Source organism: Gopherus flavomarginatus, chromosome 1 (genome assembly GCF_025201925.1).
Source record: "Gopherus flavomarginatus isolate rGopFla2 chromosome 1, rGopFla2.mat.asm, whole genome shotgun sequence".
Lineage (NCBI taxonomy): Eukaryota > Metazoa > Chordata > Testudines > Testudinidae > Gopherus > Gopherus flavomarginatus.
Genome location: NC_066617.1, coordinates 55,899,531 through 55,921,671, shown reverse-complemented (window position 1 = coordinate 55,921,671; position 22,141 = coordinate 55,899,531). Strand labels below are relative to the sequence as shown.

Genomic DNA, 22,141 nt, shown 5'->3' with positions numbered 1-22,141 from the left:
TTTGCAGGGTGGTTCGGGGAACGCGAGAGCAAACCGCGGCGAAGCTGGTCTCCTTTCCCGGTTTGCTCTCGCGTTCCCCGAACCCCCCTTGAAGCCGCCCAACAGCGCTGCAGTGTGGCCACATCTAACACCACTTGCAGCGCTGGTTGCTGTAAGTGTGGCCACTCTGCAGCGCTGGCCCTATACAGCTGTACTAATACAGCTGTAACAACCAGCGCTGCAAAATTTTAGATGTAGACATGGCCCCAGACAGTTTCTCCACTGATTTAGGTAACATAAGGATGTTCACATCTCTTATTTTTTCAGGAAAATATATTTTACTGTGAAAATATTCCCTTTATTTGAATTTTCCTATATCTTATATAATATCCCAAGGCAATGATACAGACAAAAAGCTTGTTGTAAATCCATATCTACCTTTTGGCACTTTCCATGAAGACTCCTTTCCTATAATGGCAATTTGTTGTGTTTTAGTAACATCCAGCCTTCCTTCCTGCTTCCTTTGTTCTTCCTCCCTCTTCTCCTCTTGGGCATTTCTCTAAGCTGTAGCGCTCACTGACAGAGACTAGCAAGGCCACTTTTCTCAGGGCTGGTCTACACTAGGGGAGGGGATCGATCTAAGATACGCAACTTCAGCGACGTGAATAACGTCGCTGAAGTCGAAGTATCTTAGATTGAATTACCTACTGTCCTCATGGTGCGGGATCGATGTCCGTGGCTCCCCCTGTCGACTCCGCTACCGCCGTTTGCATTGGTGGAGTTTCGGAGTCTACAGGAGCTCGTTCAGGGATCGATATATCGCGTATAGATGAGAGGCGATATATCGATCCTGAGAAATCGATTGCTACCCGCCGATACAGCGAGTAGTAAAGAAGTAGCCTGATTCTCTCCCTTCAGCAATAGTCCAAAGACGTTATACAATGTACAGTTCTTTCATTCACATACTTACAGGATTCTCAGAAAAAAGTTGGGAGCACATACTGCATCCAGTATAAGTACAAGGGCCCAATCCTGCAAGAAGCTGAGCTACACCCATTTCTGCTGAAGCCAATGGCATTCATCACTTTACAGCAACAGGCCCAGGATGACTTAGGAGCTGTGGGTTCATCCTTGGTATGACTCTTTGCTTTTTGTCAGCTTATGACAAATGTATTTTACTGGACTCTTTTGTCTAATATAATTTTCTTTCCTTGCTGGTTTAACAAAAAAAATGAAACAAATCTTTTCAGGAGAAGAAGAAAACAGTGAATAAGAAATTAAAAAACAGGAAAGAAAAAGAACAATACAGAATAAAGACAAAGTGGGTATTCACCCACAAAAGCTCATGCTCCAAAACGTCTGTTAGTCTATAAGGTGCCACAGGATTCATTGCTGCTTTTACAGAATAAAGAAACACTGATAAGTAGATTCCATGTGTCAGTCTATGTTGTGAAGATATTAACAAGCAAATCTTTGACATTAGGCTTTGTAATGGTTATTTTTAGGCTGTTAATAAGTGGCACTTTGCCATGACACCCTTTTAATGGCTCCAGAGGGATCATTATGAGGTATCATATTAACCCCATATTATAAGTTAACATACATACAGTAGAAAGTAACTCTGTATCAGCACTGCAGATAAACACTGTGTTATTATTAATTTGTATGTCAGTAGTGCCCAGAGGCTTCAGTTGGGGGCCCATTAAGCTAGTCCATACGCATCTAATGAAAATATGGTCCCTGACCCAGAGAGATTGCTGCCCAAGACCTGGATTCAGAAGAGATTTACATACATGCATAAAAATGTCTGGAGGGTAAATTTGCAAAACATCTCTCAAATAATAGGACAAGGTCTTTTTCTTTGTGAGCTCTTTACATTTACATTTCTCCTTTCAAAAAACTGAAGATCTGTCTATGCAATTTAAACTCTGCATTTGGGTACAGAACACTCCCCTTGAATTATAACATGGTAACCTGATATCTTGGATTTCCTGGAATACTCCCAGAATCAGGAAAAGAATCTTGTTATGGATGGGAACTGAATGAATGTCAGAAAAGACAATAGGGGCATTTCAGCAGACATCTGCTTCCACTTTGCTGAGAGCTGAGTCTGTAAAATGCAGATTTATTCTAAGTGCCACCATCTTTTTCGAGAGAAGACCCATGAGGACCAAAGCAGTGATTGGTAAATCTAAAGAAATTTGGAGCTTTGATTTGGATAAACCAGACTTTAATCTGCAAGTTGGACTGGAGATATTGGAACAAGACAATTTCTTTAGGCGTTGTCAGTTCTGTTTTTCCCTCAGGCAACTGCAGTGCTAGAAAATGTCATGACATTTCCTATTTCAGTCCTGCGTGGAACCAGGGAATGTAGAGAGGTGTGAATGTTTGAAATAATCAACTTTCTTTTTTCCCCACAATTGTGTATGTACGTGTGAATTTAGAGTTCCTGAAAGTTGCTGGATTGACAGCCATGCTGCTGCCAGTTCTGTACCAGATCTGTAGATAGAGGACTCCAGTCTTCAGGGTTGTCAGTTTAACACTTTTTGTGGAAACAAGATTCACACATTATTTAAAGTACTCTACTGTATATACATCTAAAATACACTGTGCTTATAACAAGACTAAAGGGCATTCAGTCTGGCAAGATGTGGCTGGATTGGAGAAAGGTTTCAAGGGCTGGAGTCCTAGAATGGGAAAGATTAACAATGTATTTATTTTATTTTAATTTTTACAAATAATCATAAAAGCGACACCTTCCCCCTGGCTCTGTGCTCTCTTGAAAATACCTAAAATACAGCCAAGTTAAGACAAACAGTAGCAAACCAATACTTTCTTTTCATAAAAGAAGAGCCAGTCCACAAAACCAAAATTTCCCCTCTCAACTCTGACAACATTCCAATCTCACGCCAAATAAAAATCCATTTTTATCATAGAATTCCCATTGAAAGCAATGGAAGTTTTGCTTGGGGAACAGAACTGTTAATTTTAAGAGGAAGGGAATGGTCCAGTGAGTAGGGCAGTAGCTAGCTAAAGACTTGGTTTACCTGACTGCACTACCTCCCAGGTGTGTTGTGAGGATAAATACATTAAAACTTGTGTGGCTCTCAAACACTATAGTGATGAGGGTCAGATAAATCCCTTGCACAGATGAGTGGAGTTTTGGAGTTCTAAGTCATAGTGTCAAAGGGCCATATTCTGGCAAGTCAGTGGGGCTAGGAGTGGAGTAAGGTGCCACTCAATGTTCAGGATAACAGAATATGGGCCAAAAATGTCACAGTCAGTGAAGTTACAGTTTTCAAAGCATTATTCACCTCACCAAATTCGTCCTTTGAATAATGGCGGTTGTGCTTTCATTTTCTGCTTAGTGTTTTCAACATTTATCTTATTATTTAAAGGTCCATAGAACTATAACAGTATTTAAAAGAGAACTAGATAAATCCATGGAGGCTAAGTCCATTAATGGCTATTAGCCAGGATGGGTAAGGAAGGGTGTCCCTAGCCTCTGTTTATCAGAGGGTGGAGATGGATGGCAGGAGAGAGATCACTTGATCATTACCTGTTAGGTTCACTCACTGTGGGCACCTGACATTGGTCACTGTCGATAGACAGGATACTGGGCTGGATGGACCTTTGGTCTGACCCAGTATGGCCATGCTTATGTTCTTATGTCCGTCAAGGACTCTCAACTACTTTTAATGGGCTATAATAGCACAAATACCACAGATATGCTGAAACAAAATTAGAGCTACAAATCATAATCAAAACAGGGACATTTGTTGTGTAGCTTGTCACTTCGAATGAGTGGAGTGACAGCTTTGTTTGAATGTCCTTGCTTTTGTCAGTTCCTGATAGGCTCTTAGCATTAATTTAATGTAATGTGAAGTCACTTATTTGATAATTTTATTGCTTGAATAAAACCACTTTAAAACAGATATGAGGAAAATTTAAATGAATAGAAAACTGATTATCATTTTTGAGGTGAGTTTTGCTCACAAAAATGAGGGACTATAGACTTAATCTAATGCCCATCGCTGAAGTAATTGGACAGATCAGGAACTAAGTGATCTGTCTCATACCAGGAGGGCATGGGAAGAAAATGTGCAAGTGGCCCTATATAAAATTGCCTATGAATGTCCGTCCTCCCTACTGGCAGTATGACACCCTGGCTTTTGCAGTAGAGGGCTTTCCTTAAAGGATGGCTGACAACCAGGCCAAATTTTATGCTGATTTTTGAAGAAGACAAACACAATTGGTTTAAAGATATATCAGTCCATGCATCTTAGGGTGACCAGACAGCAAATATGGGGGATGGGAGGTAACAGGAGCCTATATAAGAAAAAGACCCAAAAATCGAGACTGTCCCTGTAAAATCGGGACATCTGGTCACCCTAACACATCTACAAAGTTAGGAGCTGCAATTTAGCATTTGTGTAGCATTTGTATAGCAAATGGCTGTGCAAATCATACAATCACTGAAATGCAGGACTAAAAGAGACCTCAAGAGGTCATCAACTCAAGCTGAGGCAGGATCAAGTAAACCTAGACTATGTCTGACAGTATTTGTCCAACCTAATCTTAAAAACCTCCAAAGATGGGGACTCCACCACCTCCTTTGGAAGCTATTCTAGAATATAACTACCTTTATAGTTGGAAAGTTTTTCCTAATATCTAACCTAAATCTCCCTTGCTGCAGATTAGTCCCATTATTATTTATCCTAATTTCAGTAGACATGGAGAACAAACGATCACCATCCTCTTTATAACAGCCCTTAGCTTACTGGAAGACTTTTATTGGGTCTCCCCTTAGTCTTCTTTCCTCAAGAGTAAACATGCCCAGTTCCTCACAAGTCAGGTTTTGAAAACTTTTTATCATTTTTATTGCTTGCTCTGGACTTTTCAATGTATCCACATCTTTCCTAAAGTGTAGTGCCCAGAATTAGACCCAGTACTACAGCTCAGGCCTAACCAGTGTAGAGTAGAACATATTACATATGACAATCCTGTTAATATACCCTAGAATTATTAGCTTTTTTGCAATTGCATCACATTGTTGACTAATATTCAATTTGCGATCCGCTGTAACACCCAGATCCTTTCAGTGGTACTATCACCTAGCCAGTTGTTTCCCATTTTGTAGTTGTGCATTTTCTTTTTCCTTCATAAGTGTAGTACTCTGCACTTGTCTTTACTGAATTTCATATTATTGATTTCAGACCAATTCTCTAATTTATCCAGGTCATTTTGAATTCTAATCCTGTTCTTCAAAGGGCTTGCAACTCCCTCCCAGCTTGATGTCATCAGCAAGTTTTATAAGCATAATCTCCACTCCATTATCCAAGTCATAAATGAAATTATTGAATAGAACCAAACTCAGGACTGACTCCAGCAGGGTCATTCTCCCAATTTGATAACCTCTCTTTGAATGTGGTCTTTCAATGACATTTTCCTTGTTTGCATAGAGGGAGTGCAAGCAAACTAGTACATAGGGTCAAAAATTACACCTTTGTCTTCTCTATCAAAAATTATACAGACAATATTATTTCCCCTTTTGTCACTCTGCCCATAACATAACTAGAGCTGGCCTAAACTCAGGGATTTCAGTTTGCTGGGGATTTTGATATTTATGAATTTGCTTTTGTTTTGATTTGACATTAAAGCAAATTTACGGAATTTCTCAGGAAAATAGAGATCCCTGAATATTTGTTCCGGAATATGGCATTCCTGAAATGAAATGTGATACTGATATTCTTGTCACTGAATAGCAGCCATTAAAATTGACAAGAATGTCAATTTCACTCAGCTGCTCCTAGGGGAGCAGAGAGTCTTCAAGCCCCAGAGCCTGGCTGCATCAAAGGATCTGGAACTGCCAGCTTTCCTGCCAGAGCTGTGAACCCCAAAACCTGCCCGTGTTTCACTGAACCTGTAGTGAGACCGGGTGAAACATTTCTGTACAAAGAATCTTCATTCCTTTAAACTTCTGACCAGCTGTAGTCATAACCCCCTCTTTGAATCCATCTCTGGATCTCAGTCGTTCTGCACCAAAGCTAAGGTCTTCTCACTTCCAAAGGCCTGTACAGTTTTGTCCCTGCTTATATCTCTGCTGTCCTTTCTTCTTGCTCCTTCCTCTCTTTGGGTTCTTTTTAGCTTCCCTTTGTGTCCTCTCTGTTGACTTTTTGTGTTTTTCTTCTATTCTTTCCTATGTGCTGGATCCACCTCCACATTCTTGCATGTCCAGACAATTTTCTTTTCATCCAGTGATGTGACAAATTCACTTTTTCCGGATTTGTTGGAAAGTGAATACCCTTCCCAAATTATAATCAGATACCAGGTACTATACAAACTCAGCATTAAGGATGTTACACAGGTTTTGAACACAAATTTGTCTCATTTTTTCCAGCATTGTTATAAAAGTGGCATCAATAAAACTATTCCAGAGCGATAAACTGAAACTGTAAACCTATAATCCATAACACCAGTAGTGACTTATCAATAGAGTTGGCTGACTAATGGAAACATTTATTGAGAAATAATTATGAAAATGTCAAAATTGCCAATGAATATTATTTCCCCATCTTTAATCTATGTAGAATAATCATCCATACTACTACAGAAATCATTATATCTTCTTGCAGAAGTAATCCATGAAGGTTTAAATATATTTGCAGCAAAATTCTCAGTCAGCGGAAAGCTGTGATGAGCCATCAGACAAGGAGTGATCTGGAAACTGATTCATACAAGAAGGTAATATGGAGGCTACAGAATAAATTAAGATTATACTTTGTACATTTGTTCAATAAGCTATAACTCTGACAAGGAATGTTTTAAGAAAACAACACTCCAGGAAAAGATAATCAATCATCTAAAAGTTGTGAGGAAAATTAAGGTCATGCAAATTACATATTCTACTCTCAGTAGTTAAAAATGAAATACAAATCATGACATTGCAACCATTGCCTTTGTGATTGTCCCCTAATAGTAAACAGAGCACCACTGCTGTCTCTTTGATAGTGATAACATACTAGCAAGGGAAAAAAAAAGTGAAAATTACTCACATTTCATGTTGGAATATCTAAAGCACACACTTTCAGGGCTCCTATATACTTTTACCCTTTTAATGCTTTTTTAGACTTTACTCCAAAATGGCCCCCTCATTATCTCTTAGCAGATGTGCTTTTTTAGGCATTTTTAAAAAGAAGTGAACTCATACACGTTTTTTTTTTCTTAAAGAAAAACATGACTAAAAGTACTCTATGTATTATGACCCTCCCTGCCATGGAACACTTCAGAATCCTCTTTTTGGGGCATACACATGAGGGCAGATCCTCAGCTATGTGAATCGTTTTAGCTCCATTGACTTGAATTGAGCTATGTCTATTCACACCAGCCAAAGAAATACACCAGACATTCTGGTGTGCTCCTGTGTAGAATGGATAGGGGGTGCAATTGAAGCAGAGGAGAAGGAAAGCACTGAATTTAGAGTCAATAATGTAATCCTGATATTATTCAACGTTCTAAACCCATGTGTGAAAGAGAGCGCTGAATCAAGTCCTGCTTTCTGGCTGTACCAGTTATTAACTGCTAGGAAAAGAATGGTGCTGCAAACAGTGAAAAGAAAAAAAAGTAATCACGGCATCATTAATCAGACAAAGTGGAAAAAGATCAAATGGTAATTACTTTATATTATCTTCATTCATTTGATTCACATGATTTAGAATAGAAATAATGACCCCAAGTCAGGCATTTCCAAGTCATTAATTCTTGAATTTTAGGGCCCAAGAAATCAGGATTCAGTTCCTCTATCTGGTCATTAACTGACAGTAAATACCTTCCCTGTCATTTATTATTGCTTCATTATACCCTAATTGGCATGTAGAATGTTTGCACAATAATTGACATTATTTGAAAGCGTGTGTCAACTTCATTTTGAATGACATTATGTGCAATAACAGCTATGGATAACTGAAGTGGATGCTAAAATATTGATCAAAGTTTTCAACACTTCTGCTGTTTCAAAACCCTTTTTCTCAAAATAACAAAAGGCACCTGTTCAATTTTAAAGGGCTAAGGGCCTGATTCTGATCTTGTAGACTAGTGTAATACTGATGTGAGATTAGAATTAGGTTTTAATTACTTGGTTATTTTTTTTCTAAATTAACCCATTGGGGATCATAGGGTATGTTAACACTGCAATGTAAGCCCAGGGTTTGCAGTTAGGCTCAGGCATAGCTCCATATCAAAGAGCCCTTAGAGGGCCAGCTGTGATCCAGTGGGTAGCACACCCAGTATCGCCTCTCAGCAGGAAGGCCTTTCAGCTCAGTTCCTCACCCGAGGACTGGCTTAGTTTCACCTCAGGTTTGCAATGTCCTTGTCCTCTTTTTATCAGAGGGGAGTGAGGCTGGAATGTGGCTTATGCCTCTCCTGCAGCAGGGGCAGTTGGAAAAGGAGCTCAGGCCTTCCTGCTCCACCAGGCTCCAAACCAGAGCCTTAAGAGGGTCAACAGTGCCTGACATCTTGAAGTGCCCTCAGAGTTACCCTTCCTGTGTCACGTCCTACCATCTCTCTCCTCATAGCTCCAAGTTCAATATGAAGTAACAAAAGAAGAAGAAAATACAACTAAACCTTCATCCCCAACTGGGCTCAGCGTACAGTCCTGTTCCTCACAGGGAGGCTTCTTTGGTACCCTTGTCCAGCAGTCCTCAGGGTATGTCTGTCTTCCTCCATGTTCTGAGCTGAGTTTCTCCCTTTTAAGCTTCCTTTCCACTTGGAGCATGCTCTTCAGGGCTAGGGGAGGCCAGGGCTACCTGGGCCCAATATTGTCCTTTAACTCCTTTAGGCCCAGTGTGGGGTTTGTACATGCCATCACACCTCCCTTTCATCTACACTCAAATCCCACTAACCCAGGGCTTGGATCCAGGGTCCCAGGACCCCATGGGGTGAAGAGTCTGTACTTGAGTCAAGCCAGGACCCAACATTCAAGCCCTGTAGCTTTGCAGTGTAGACACAATCTCACTGGACTTGTGCTCTGGGAGTCCATCAAAAGTATTCCACAATCCCACAAGCTGATTTCTTTGTCTTCTGGACAGTTAAGTTTGGTGAAAAGTTTAGTTTTCCCATACTGCACCATGAACAAAAGTCTGGAGTGGACACATTTTGGGAGGGTGCCTAAGAATTCTGGGATTAGGTGGCTGGATTTGGGCCTTCATAATGCAGTGTAGATGCTAGAGCCCCAGAGTCGGACCCAGGATTCAATAGTTTGTAACCTGGGGTTACAAATGAGTGTAGACACTCAGCCCTAGTTTAACAAACTCAGGGTATGCTAATTTGAGTTCCACTAATCCCACTAAGTTTAGACATACCCTAAGAGATTTTTGAGTTAATGTTTGAAATCTAAAGAATGGGTGCAGCAGAGAATGATTTTAGTGATGCAGGGCCTGATTCTAATATCTTTTAAACTGGTTTTACACCAGTCTAACTCCTTTAACTTCAACTGAATTACACTAGTTTTAAAGAAGTATGGCATCAGAATCAGTGATGAAGTCATTCTTGATTTACTCAGCTGTGTATGAGTTCAGAATCAGACTCTTAGTTGGTGGTCCTCTGTTCTCTGGGACAGACATGCAGCCCTGCTGATGGGGGTGGAGGTGGTGGGCAAAGGGGGCAATTGCCTTGGTGGGCAAAGGGGGCAATCACGGGCCTGGGTGATTTAAAAGGGCTCAGGGGCCCCCGGCCATTGCTGCTTCTGCAGTAGCAGCAGCAGCCAGGAGCCCCGGGCCCTTTTAAATTGCCTGGGTGGACCGCAGGGCACCTAGGTGCTTGAGACCACTCCGGGCCCCATGCTTTGGGTGCCCTGTGGGCTGGCATGTGCAGTCTCAGAAGTGACAGATTCATCACTTCTGCCCTGGGCCCACCCCAGGGACAGCCATGGTCCTGGCCCTGGGGCCTGGAATTTCTGTTGGTTGGCCTGCGACATGAAAATATCCCATATTGATATTTGGGACAGCATGCTGCTGAAGCTGTCATTTTTCATGTGAGACATCAAGAGGTCATGAGTATGTCTGGCCACTAAAGAACCACTGGCACCTCTCAAAGTAATTTTTCAAAAGTAGTATTGGTCTCATAATCCCAGTGAAACTCCATTTGGGTAATTGTATATAGTCATTTTGAATTCCTCTATCAGTTTCAGACACATACAGTATTCACTTTCTGTCCTAAATTGTTTGTATAATGTTGCTGTTGAACAGGTACCCTATTGCAGCTCAGAAGTGCATTTCAGATGGGTGAAATAATTTATATTTATATATTGTTATATGCTTTAGGATCCATTAGAATGAAAGGGTTTGCATACATTTAAGTTAGTATGAAAATGTGCTGTTTTGAATAGGTTTTAATTAGGTTTTATTTTAAATAGGTTTTATTTAATTTTAAAAAATCGTGATTAATCACATGATTAATCACACTGTTAATAATAGGATACCATTTATTTAAATAGTTTTGGGTGTTTTCTACATTTTCAGGTATATTGATTTCACTTACAACACAGAATACAAAGTGTGCAGTGCTCACATCATATTTATATTTGATTACAAATATTTGCATTAAAAAAACAAAAGAAATAGTATTTTTCAATTCACGTCATACAAGTACAGTAGTGCAATCTCTTTATCATGAAAGTTGAACTTACAAATGTAGAATTATATACAGAAAACCCTGCATTCAAAAATAAAACAATGTAAAACTTTAGAACCTACAAGTCCACTCAGTCCTACTTCTTGTTCAGCCAATTGCTCAGACAAACAAGTTTATTTACCTTTGCAGGAGATAATGCTGCCTGTTTCTTGTTCATAATGTCACCTGGAAGTGAGAACAGGCATTTGCATGGCACTGTTGTAGCCGACGTTGCAAGATATTTATGTGCCAGATGCACTAAAGATTCATATGTCCCTTCATGCTTCAATCACCATTGGAGAGGACATGAGTCAATGCTGTTAAGAGGTTCTACTTGATAACCATCCAAAGCAGTGTGGACTGATGCATATTCATTTTCATCATCTGAGTCAGTCAGATGCCAGCAGCAGAAAGTTGATTTTCTTTTTTGGTGATTCGGGTTCTGTAGTTTCTGCATCAGTGTTGCTCTTTTAAGACTTCTGAAAGCATGCTCTACACCTCATCCCTCTCAGATTTTTGGAAGGCTCTTCAGATTCTTAAATCTGGTTTTGAGTGCTGTGGCTATCTTTAGAAATCTCACATTGGTATCTTCTTTGCACTTTGTGAAATCTGCAGTAAAAGTGTTCTTAAAATGAACATGTGCTGGGTCATCATCCGAGACTGCTATAACATGAAATATATGGCAGAATGTGGGTAAAACAGAGTAGGAGACATAAAATTCTCCCCCAAGGAGTTTAGCCACAAATTTAATTAATGCATTATTTTTTTAACGAGCATCATCAGCATGGAAACATGTAATCTGGAATGGTGGCCAAAGCATGAAGGAGCATACGGATGTTTAGCATATCTGACAAATAAAGTCCTTGGAATGCCCGCTACAAAAGTGTCATGCATGCACCTGTTCTCACTTTCAGGTGACATTGTAAACAAGAAGCATTGTCTCCCATAAATGTAAACAAAATTGTTTGTCTTAGCGATTAACTGAACAAGAAGTAGGACTGAGAGTACTTGTAGTCTCTAAGGTTTTACGTTGTTTTGTTTTTGAGTGCAGTTATATAACAAAAAAAATCTACATTTGTAAGTTGCTCTTTCATGACAAAGAGATTGCACTGCAGTACTTGTACGAGTTTAATTGAAATATACTATTTCTCTTGTTTGCCATTTTTAGTGCCAATGTTTGTAATCATAAATAACAATAACAAAAATGAGCATTGTCTATTTTGTATACTGTGTTGTAATTGAAATCAATATATTTGAAAATGTAGAAAAGCATTCAAAAACTTTTAATAAATTTCAATTGTATTTTATTGTTTAACAGTGCAATTAAAACTGCAATTAATCACATTTAATTTTTTTAATTGTGATTAATTGTTTTAGTTAATTGGATAAGTTAACTGCGATTAGTTGACAGCCCTATTTTTAATGGGAAAATATGCATGACAAGTTTTTAATCCAAAATTATTTGAATTATAAAATTTGTAAAAACAAGTCAGTTAATGACAGATCTTGAAGTGTAGTACTGCTATCAGGGACTGATGTAACAACATCCTGATGCTAAATCTAGATGACATTAGAGTTCATATTGTAGTTAGATTGTTATTCATATGGAATATAGGACACTGGTAACTGGTGTTCAGTGGGTAAAAGGGACAGATGTATGTATTTTGAGTGCTTTAGCAAAATTTGATATTCAATATCAACACTGTGCAGCTATAATGTCCAATCAATGTCAAGTGCTTGTTTTTGCTGCTATAAATCAATAGCAACCTTTTAGTGCATCCTACCCCAGAGTGAAAAGAAACAATGTTTGGAATTACTGGGCATTGTTGCTCAGCGAAGGCAAGGATTACTTCTCGTTCAGTTTGCGTTCTATAGCCAATTTTTAAAAATGGTTCTATTCTTTACTTTGCTTACTTTTCAATAGGTGTTTGGAAGAGTAAAGGCCATATCTTGTGTAACTCTAATTACGTTGATGAGGCTTCACTATTGCAACTGAAAGCAGAACTTGGTTTCAACATAGTGAAGGATGAGTAAAATGAAATTGGCACTGGAATTGCAAAAGAAAAAGCTGGCAGCTGCAAAGCTTAAATTGAAATCCACATTCAGATTGACAATTCTGACACTCTAACTCACTTTGGCCCTGGTTCTCCACTATGTACAGTGGTGCAATTAAGCCAGTATGGTCAGGTACTCTGTACCATTAAGACATTTATTGCCAGCATGCCATACCGGAAAGACACATTCTGTATCCACCGAACACTGCAGGGCTCCCCTGGAAACCACAGCGGTAAATGAAGCAAAGCCCACACTGGCAGCTCCTCCTCATGGCTGTGCCACCCCCAGCCCCACCCCCAGCCCTTCCCCACAGCTGCGGCTCCTGTCTGAGGTCTGTGCAGAGCAGCCGAAGGACAGGGCTGGAGGTAGGGTGGGAGGAGTCACATGGGGAGGTCACATGCCCTCCCTTTAGCTGGTCTCCCTCTTTGGGTCCCTCCATGATTCACTGTACCAGTAAGAATTAAAATCTACTTGCACCATTGACTATGTCCCAGCTGCACTTGGAGGTAATGGAGAATGGTGGCCACAGGGAGATGGTTGTGGCTCCTGGATCCTTGACCATGCAGTTTCATCAGATATTAGAGCACACTGGGCCTTTAACATCCGCTGCTGGCATACGGTCTGCCTTTGCACCAGTGGGGGATCAGACATAGTGAAGCTCTACTCCACCATCCTCCCTATGTTCACATCCCACTGCTGGAACACCCGTGATACACCTCTCACTCCCCTTTTGCCAGGGCTGTGGGGGCAGCTGGCTCAGGAAGTGTCATAGCCACCTCCAGCAACTGTTTGCCAGCAAAGATTTCCCCTATATAAGGGGAATTTTCCATTGGTTTTCTCCAGCTGTTTTAAAACTACTTTGCACCTCTTAAGCTAGGTCACAGAAACTTACGCCACAAGTGGACCATGGACTTCAATAGTATTAGTCCAGGACTGTTTGTGGAGTAAGGTGCTACTCAATGTGAGGAAAGGTATCACAATCTGACCTAAATAATAAGGTTATTTTAATATAACAAAAGCATTATTATTAATGATAATGCTCTCTTTAATGTCCTCTGGTGTGTGCTAATGGATAGTGGATGTTTTTCCATGTTCAGTGTATGCTATAGTATGTAGGCTTTCCTGAGTTAAGGCTAACACTTTCTCGCCAGCTCTGATTTATTTTACTTATTTATTTATTTGTAATCCCTGTCTCTGTTAGATAATTATAACATCTTTCCTAGCAGTTATGCTCACCACACGAAATAAAACTGTGATACAGACTTAATAAAATTTGAATGAAAAGATCATTAGAAAGTTAAATTCCTTTTCTGATAACACCAACATTGTCCATAGCAACAAATTATTCTCTGCTGTAAAATGACCTGTCATTCACTCATTATTTTCATTTTACTTGAGGTACCTAATAATTGAGATGGTTAATTTCTTAAGAGCATTGGCCACTCTTTAGTATTTCATTTCTTAGTTGTTTAACATTTTTCAAAACAAATTACTACAAAATCCACAACTAAAATTCAGTTTATTTATTTCCATTCTTGGTCGAAGTACACAACATAAATAAATTACGATTAACTATGTTTGTAAGGGACACCCTTTACTACAAATATCTTATCATTAAGGCCCAAACTGTAGTGTAAGAGAAAAGCAAAATAAATAAATAATAAAGTAAACCTCACTTGGAAAGAACGAGCCAAGACAAATGTAAATTGTACCCTCAGGTTTTTGCAACTTCCCAGTGTCTGCCAGACTGTCATGGGACAGGGCCAAAAAATGGAAAATGTCATTGGATTGCACAAATGTTTCCCATGAAAAGTGGCCAGCCATAGTCAGACACAAATACCTATAAAGCAGAGGGGTAAGTTATTTGCAGTGACACATGACATATGGAGATATATAGGTGCATCTCTTCATAGTGATGTCCATACTAATCCCTGATAGCACAGAATCAAAACATATACCTCCAGATTCAAGTAGTACCTGCTAACAGGTGTGAGAGAGTGTATGAAGTCATAGGGTGCTAGGATAGGAAATGGGAGGGTGCACCATGACACCTGCACAGGCAGGTACATTCCTGGGTACCCTTTGGGTAGGGTTGTTGGGTGAAGAGTCCCCATTCCATGTTCTTTTCTCACCTGAGGATGGAATTGCCTCAGCATTGCCTTACCTTCCTAGGAGCTGGGGATCCCCTTTCTACTCTCCTGCTTATCAAGAGATGTTCTCATTAGAAGACACCAGATGGCAACAGGTCTTCCATCAATATCAGAAATCCACAGCAAGTAGGTGAGATTTCTTGTCTGCTCCTGTGTGCTTTTTGGTAATGTGGAGTCTTGGGATTTTAAATAATCTTTTGTATTTTGGTAGCTTTGATTTGGGCTTTCAAAAACCAGATCATGAGGACTGAAGTTTTGTTAAAGTAAAGTTGCCTATGGCTAGCTCCGATATGTAACCTATTCTTCTGATTTCTCTGAAGATCAACACCTTGCAATTACCATGAACACCCATGCCAGATGAGACCAGATATAGTAGCTAGCAGAGGGCACTGTACCCATTCAATTACATTAGGAAGGAGAGAGAGATTAGACAACTGTTAATGATGCAGAAATATCTAGTTAGTTTCATGCATTCTACTTTAATTTCTAATTATGCTTTATGTCTTTAACTCAATATAAGTCAAGTGCACACACATAAAAAGCACCATTCACACACCCTCAAAACCCTACACTAATAGAACATTAAACATGCTGGAGATTTCCAGAGTGCAGTAAAAGCCCAGATATTCACAACTAGGAGTGAAATGTGTGGTATGTCCTCCAAACCAATACTCTATAGGGCACACTAATAAATAATGTCTCCCTGTACCTGTACTTTTTATTTTATATTTCTTCTTTGAGGGATCCAGGAGGTTCATTATTTATAGTTGCCACCCAAGTCACAAAGAAAGAGGTTTTCTATCACATGTCCCTTTTGCAGCATGGACTTTCAGTTGTGTGAGGATGCAACTCTTCTGGTAGATTTAAAAATGATCTTGAGTCTTCTCATTGCTCATTTATTTTTCTAATTAATATTATAATGGAGACCATTTAAAACATCCGAGTGGCAGCAGAAGGAATATAGCACGGATCCTCCTCCTCCAAAAGCACTTGTCTTTGGTACTGAGCTATAGGAGGTGCCTTTGGTACTGAGCTATAGGAGGTTCCCCGTTAGCTGCTAGTGAAATAGGCCCTATGGCACAATGCAGTTTTGATTTGATACACTAGAATGTAGTGGTACATATATAAATATCTTGCCAATTTACCAGATAATGTGCAATTTTTATTTTCAGATGCATTCATAGCTGAATTCAGATGGATAAATCCCATTACATAAATAATCCATTTTATTGGAATCCTAACCAAAGATTTTTTTTTATTACTCTCAGTCATTAACAATAAAAGAGAATAATGACACAGCACTCCTCCAGCTGTGTCTTAATGCTATTCTTGGAATTTTTGTGTCAGAAGAGGTACAGTGAATGTATAAAAGATGTTCAGGACAAAAAGGTGTGGTGTCTTCACTGATGATCTAGAATGGCCTTTAACTTCAGAGTTTTACAATGGAAGAGCATTGCAGTGAAGAAAAACATTAAGAAATAAGAGAAAACTAACATACTGGTTCAGATATCTCAGAAAGAAAATTCTAAAACTCACTCACTCTGCATACTTCTGTTTATTTCATGTGTCCCTTTCCTCTTTTGCATATTATTCTTAAAGAGTAAACAAGCTACCTACCTCTGGAAGCAATGCAGGATGGCGATTTAATGGGGAGAATGCTAATGAAACATTAAAGACATTTTCATTTGTGGTTACCATTTACTCAGTTTTAAATTGATTATACATGCATCTGATTTGGAATAAAAGGATTCTTACTGAAATGCATAAATTCTCATTTAGCCTTTACACAGTTGTGCTGCAATCTCTGTTACATGAAAGGAGAAAATATATTGCATTTCCAACTGCTGTCATCATAATGATGTATGGTTCTTGGCAGGTCATGTTTCTCTGACTCTCTTCTTCACTCTCTCCACTTGTATTCTCGGAGAGTGTCCTTTAGTAAATTCCCTTCCTCCCCCCACCCCCGAATTTTGGTTACAACTGATCTGTGAATGCTCAGGACCTCGAAACTTAGGTCACATATTTCAATGCCATACTTTACAGATCCAAATGTGAAAATTTTGGCCATAACCAAAAAAGTTTCTTTTTAATGTAGGTTGTGGTACATATATCCTAGTTTTTTGGAGGCAGTTGACAATGTCTTGAACTAAAGGGGCAGATCTGCTGCCCCACATCACTTCAAAAATGGATCCTAGCCCCCAAGCTGGGGATATCCCTGACATGAAGAAGTCCCCAGCAGGTATAGAGGTCACATAGCTGGCTCCTATATCTCCCTTTCCATAGCTACCTGTGCAAGGAGCAAAGAACAGTTGGAAAGGAATTTTTATAGTCAGCTCGCACAGACCCCAGAAGCTGGGCAGATAATCAGGAAGACAACCATGATGGCCCCTGTCAAGGTATTTTTCCCACTTTGAACTTTAGCATCCAGAAAGTGGGGACCTGCATGTACCCTTCTAAGCTTAATTTCTAGCTTAGATCTGATAGCGCTGCCACCAACCAGAAATTCCAGTGTCTGGTACACTCCCTATCCCCCCAAATTCTTCCCTGGGGAACCCAAGACCCAAACCCCTTGGGTCTTAAAACAAAGAGAAATAAACCATTCTCCCTCCTTTCCCCCTCCCAGACTTTCCCCTTCCTGGGTTATCCTGAGAGATTACACTGATCCAAACTCCTTGGACCTAAAACAGAGAGGAATTAACCTTCCCCCCACCTCCTTTCCCCCCACCAATCCCCTGGTGAGTTCAGACTCAATCCCCTTGGGTCTTAAACAAGGTCAATCAGGTTCCTAAAAAAGAAAGCTTTTAATTAAAGAAAGAAAAAAAATAAAAATTATCTCTGTAAAATTAGGATGGAAAATGTTTACAGGGTCTTCAGCTTATATAGACTAAAGGGACTCCCTACCCCCAGCCTAAGATACAAGTTACAGCAAACAGAGGTAAAAATATCCTTCCAGCAAAATACACATTCACAAGTAAAGAAAACAAACATAAGCCTAATCCGCCTTTTCTAGCTAGTACTTACTATTTTGAATATGAGAGACTGTTTTAGAAAGATTGGAGAAAGATCTGGTTGCACATCTGGGCCCTCTTAGCCCCAAGAGAGAACAATGAACAAAACAAACAACACAAACAAAGACTTCCCTCCACCAAGATTTGAAAGTATCTTGTCCCCCGATTGGTCCTCTGGTCAGGTGTCAGCCAGGTTTACTGAGCTTCTTAGCCCTTTACAGGTAAAAGAGACATTAACCCTTAACTATCTGTTTATGACAGCCCCCTTTCTGGGTTGCAACCAAAATAAACCCCATGCAACAGAGCATCTGGGTCACTGCATACCATCGGCTAAGAAGGTAACAGAGCATGGCAATCTAAGATGAGTTTTTCTATGAATGGAATGCATATGTCAGACATGACCATAGCAAACTGTCTAAAATACTATATGCAATATTGTTGTAGCCATGTTGATCCCAGGATGCCAACAAGACAAGGTGGGTGAGGTAATCTCTTCTATTGGATCAACTTCTGCTGATCAGAGAGACAATCTTTTGAGCTAATATAGAACTTGAAAGTTTGTCTCTCTGACCAACAGAAGTTGGTCCAGTAAAAGATATCACTTGCTCATCTGGTCTCTGTAAAATACTATAGTTTGATATCCCGTGTTACATCCTCTAGTCTTTTCTATATGAAAATTAATTATATACATTAAAAAAAAAGAATGCGTTTTTGCCATTGGAAAGAAAAGGTAAATGGATCCTCTTTCCAAGGTGCCAGTAAGAAAAAGCTATTCCTGTTGTGCTTGTTTATTTTCTTTTGTAACACCTCATCACTTGAGAATGCTCTCACCCTAGGTGCTAGGTCATTAAATGATAACAGCCATCATAGCTGTTCACCCTAGTGAACTGAAAGACAGTGATCAAGTAACAATTAAGTCTTAACTTTACACACCTGCAGAGAAACATGACATGGCTTTCACATTGTGAACAGTATTACAATAGCCACCAAAATCAGTGATACTGACTCCTGCCATTTGATGTGGGTATACACTTTTGTAACCCTGAACCACAACAGGTGACTGGAGCTAGAGAATAATGACCAGTCACTTACCAGTGTGCCTGTGTGTTGCATGTTTATTCCTACGTTTTGTGTGAAAACATAACTTAACCCCCCACACAGCACTTGTCAGGAGGCCTAAGAGAATAGTTGGAAGGGTCAGAACAGAAACCATAAATAGATCTACTAGTCACTCTAGTATCTTTGTCATTGCAATATGCATAGTCAAGATGAAATTTCAAACAAACAAAAGCATCCAACTATTTGTCACATAAATAAAGCATTAAATTGAGGAGTTTTTCTTTTTGTATTTAGTTTCTGCACGTTAATGTAAGTGCTCGTGTTATCCAGGGTTTTCAGAACCTGAAGCAGTGGTATCTTAACTGGTTCTCTCTAGGCAGTGGCAGAAATTAATAAATGGGGGCACAGCTCCTCCATATGATATATGATTGAAACAAACCAGAGTGCTTTCGGCTAAAACTACTTTTTTATTAGCAAACCAGAGTGCGCGAACACGCATGCACACGCACGCTGTAGCAGTAGGTTCAGAGCATCTTAAACCTTTACATTTACCAAAGTTAAGATGTTTCAAGGAATCAACAGCCAGGCTTCCAGGGACCGCTCCTTCCATCTAGCTGTTGGAGAACTTAGGTGTCAGATCCTTTCCCAAAGAAAAGCTTCCTTGGATTACTCCAAAGCTCACTTTTTAACTGAACGTTTTATAAATTTTCTCCAGACAAAGCATATAACTCATTGTAGCCCCTAAAGGGCTAACAATTTCCCTAGCAACAACCAATAACAATTTATTATTCTCCTTATCAGCAAAACATAACAACAATAAAACTTACATGTCAGAAGGACGTAAAACCAAGGGCGACTGTCCAAACATTCCTTCTGTTTTCACAGTACATTCACTTCTTATCTCATTCTGATAGCAAAATTACAAACATGCAGCTTCACTGCCTTGCCTGTCAAGGCCTAAGTTTATTTCTAGCTATGAGATGTTCAGGTTTCAGTTGTGGTGATTGAACATACAAAATGGCTGATTGCAGTACTGTCAAATTCTGGGGTACAGGAGGGAATGTCAAATTCGGAGGCTACACTCAGTGATGTAGATCAGTGAGCTTTGCAGGGGTAGTTCACTGCCCCACAAAGAGTCCCACTGACTTCAGTGGGGTTCCTTGGACAAGCAAGAGTCCAGGTGTGTGGAGTTCATGCAGGATTGGGAACCACTCATCAAACTCCAACTGAGTTTTGTATATGGCATGCATACCACTGAGGGCTCAAATACTCTATGCCACAGGATAAACAATAAATGGTGGGCTGGGCTTGCAATGCCAAAATGGCCATGTCTGTCTGACAATAATGCCAGAATAATCACAGATAATGGAGTAAGCTGACTCCTAAAAAAGGGAGAGATGGGTACTTGATATAGTCACTCCTTGTGAGTGCCAACTTGCTAGCACTTTTTTAGATTCATACCCAGTATAAGAAAAATGTCCTTATGAGACTCTGAATCAATTCACCTGTGTGTTTTACAAAGTAGCACATTTGGGGACTGCTAAATTATCCCATTAAAGGTGAGAAACTAGAAATATCGAAGGGGCCATTGAGTTTTCCCAGTAGATGAGACTACAGCTTTTTAGCACTGCTGTTTCTGTAATTATAATGTATTTGGGGAAATCTATGTTGATTATAATGTTTTTTGTAGACTAGTTTGTCATTTTGTTACATTCAAGGCCTGTTATTTGTATTGCTATGAAACGAGAAAAACATTTGTTACAAAAGCTACCTGTGAGTCTATTGAAATGGCAATATGCAGCAAGAAAAACAAATAATAAAAGTTGAAAAGTTGAAAAGAGCACAATGGCAGCTGAGTTCTTTCTGCTCTTATGCTAATATACCTGCTCAGCTCTTCTCTATATTTTTGTATTGTTTATCATATAGATATTAGACTTTGCATTTCTTGAAGATATACTGGGGAGAACATTTTTAAATACAATTAATGGTCATCAGCACATTCAGTTATGAAATGAGGATAAACATTAATTTCCCTGCACTCAGTGTAATACCATGGTAGGTTTATCTAGCCCAGAGTGGATATCCCGCTGGGGTTTTAGTTTGTTTCCAATTAATGACTCCTTGCCTGCAAGCAAAGATAAATAATGTGATGCGCAACTAAAGTCATTTTCATAGTCCGGCATCTCTAAGAGTTTCTGATCAAAGCTGTCTTACCCAAATGCATTCCTGCTGTGTTGCATCAATCAAGCACTAGTATGAGTTTTTGTGTACATGTCTCAAATAGATTATTTTCTGTTAAGTGCATCTATTATCTGCAGGGAAAAACCTTATGTTAAGATGATGGAATTTTTCCTTGCATCTCTTACTTTGTCAGTCATGATATATGCAGTATGTCCAATCTGAAAAAGAATTAAGCAGTGAAAGCAGCTTGGTCACAGTTCGTTTCTCAAATCCTGGAAAAAAAAATCACCACAATTGGTAGCTTTTTTGGCATTCTCTGCAGGGTCAAACTTCTTGAAAGGCATGGAGAATGATCTGTTCTATAACATCGAGAAGTTGTTCTTTTCAAACACAACTGAGACACATGGGAGAAGAATTTTACCCTAGATACTGCCATTTCCCATATTTTGCTTGTTGTGCAGATACCTTCAGACTTCAGGATTTTCAGAACACCTTTGATAAGCACTAAATCCTCATTAACTGTAGTGAGTGGCAGAGCCCCAGCTAAGGTTGAGGCTAGCTTCCCATTATAAACCTGAATTTTTAAACATGCCCCACCCTAACTTCCACCAAACAAGTCTTCCTGTAGTTCCACATCTCATTTCAGGCTATGACTTTCCTAGGAATTTTGGTATAATAATTTTAAAAAGGAGTTCTAAAGTGATGTGGCTAGATTCAGCGCTGCAACAAGGTCAAACTTTGCAGAGTTAAGGGGTGTGACTGTAAAGGTGGCTTTATTCCACCTTTATGTTTCCTGATACTACAGACGCTCGGTGCCATTATGTCCTCCGGCATAGCTGCTTAAGGGCTGTTCCACAGAAATCAATGGAAGTTCAATCTTTTATTTCTGAGTGCCTGCTTGCTGACTACCTGGCCATGATTGAGCACCCCATGTCAGTTTACCCTTTATTAGGATATCTTGTAACTGGCCTTTTAAAATTAGAGAGACAACCCACAACAGTTGTCACGTTGCCTGGCATGTGGCTCACAACGGAGAATGCC

The 22,141-nt window shown here is 39.6% G+C and overlaps 1 protein-coding gene across 1 annotated transcript in view; it reads right to left on the bottom strand.

Annotated features, from left to right (window-relative positions):
• Positions 1–22,141, bottom strand: part of LOC127042868 (uncharacterized) — a 972,530-nt gene that overhangs the window by 622,595 nt on the left and 327,794 nt on the right. The gene's annotated exons all lie outside the window — the stretch shown is intronic.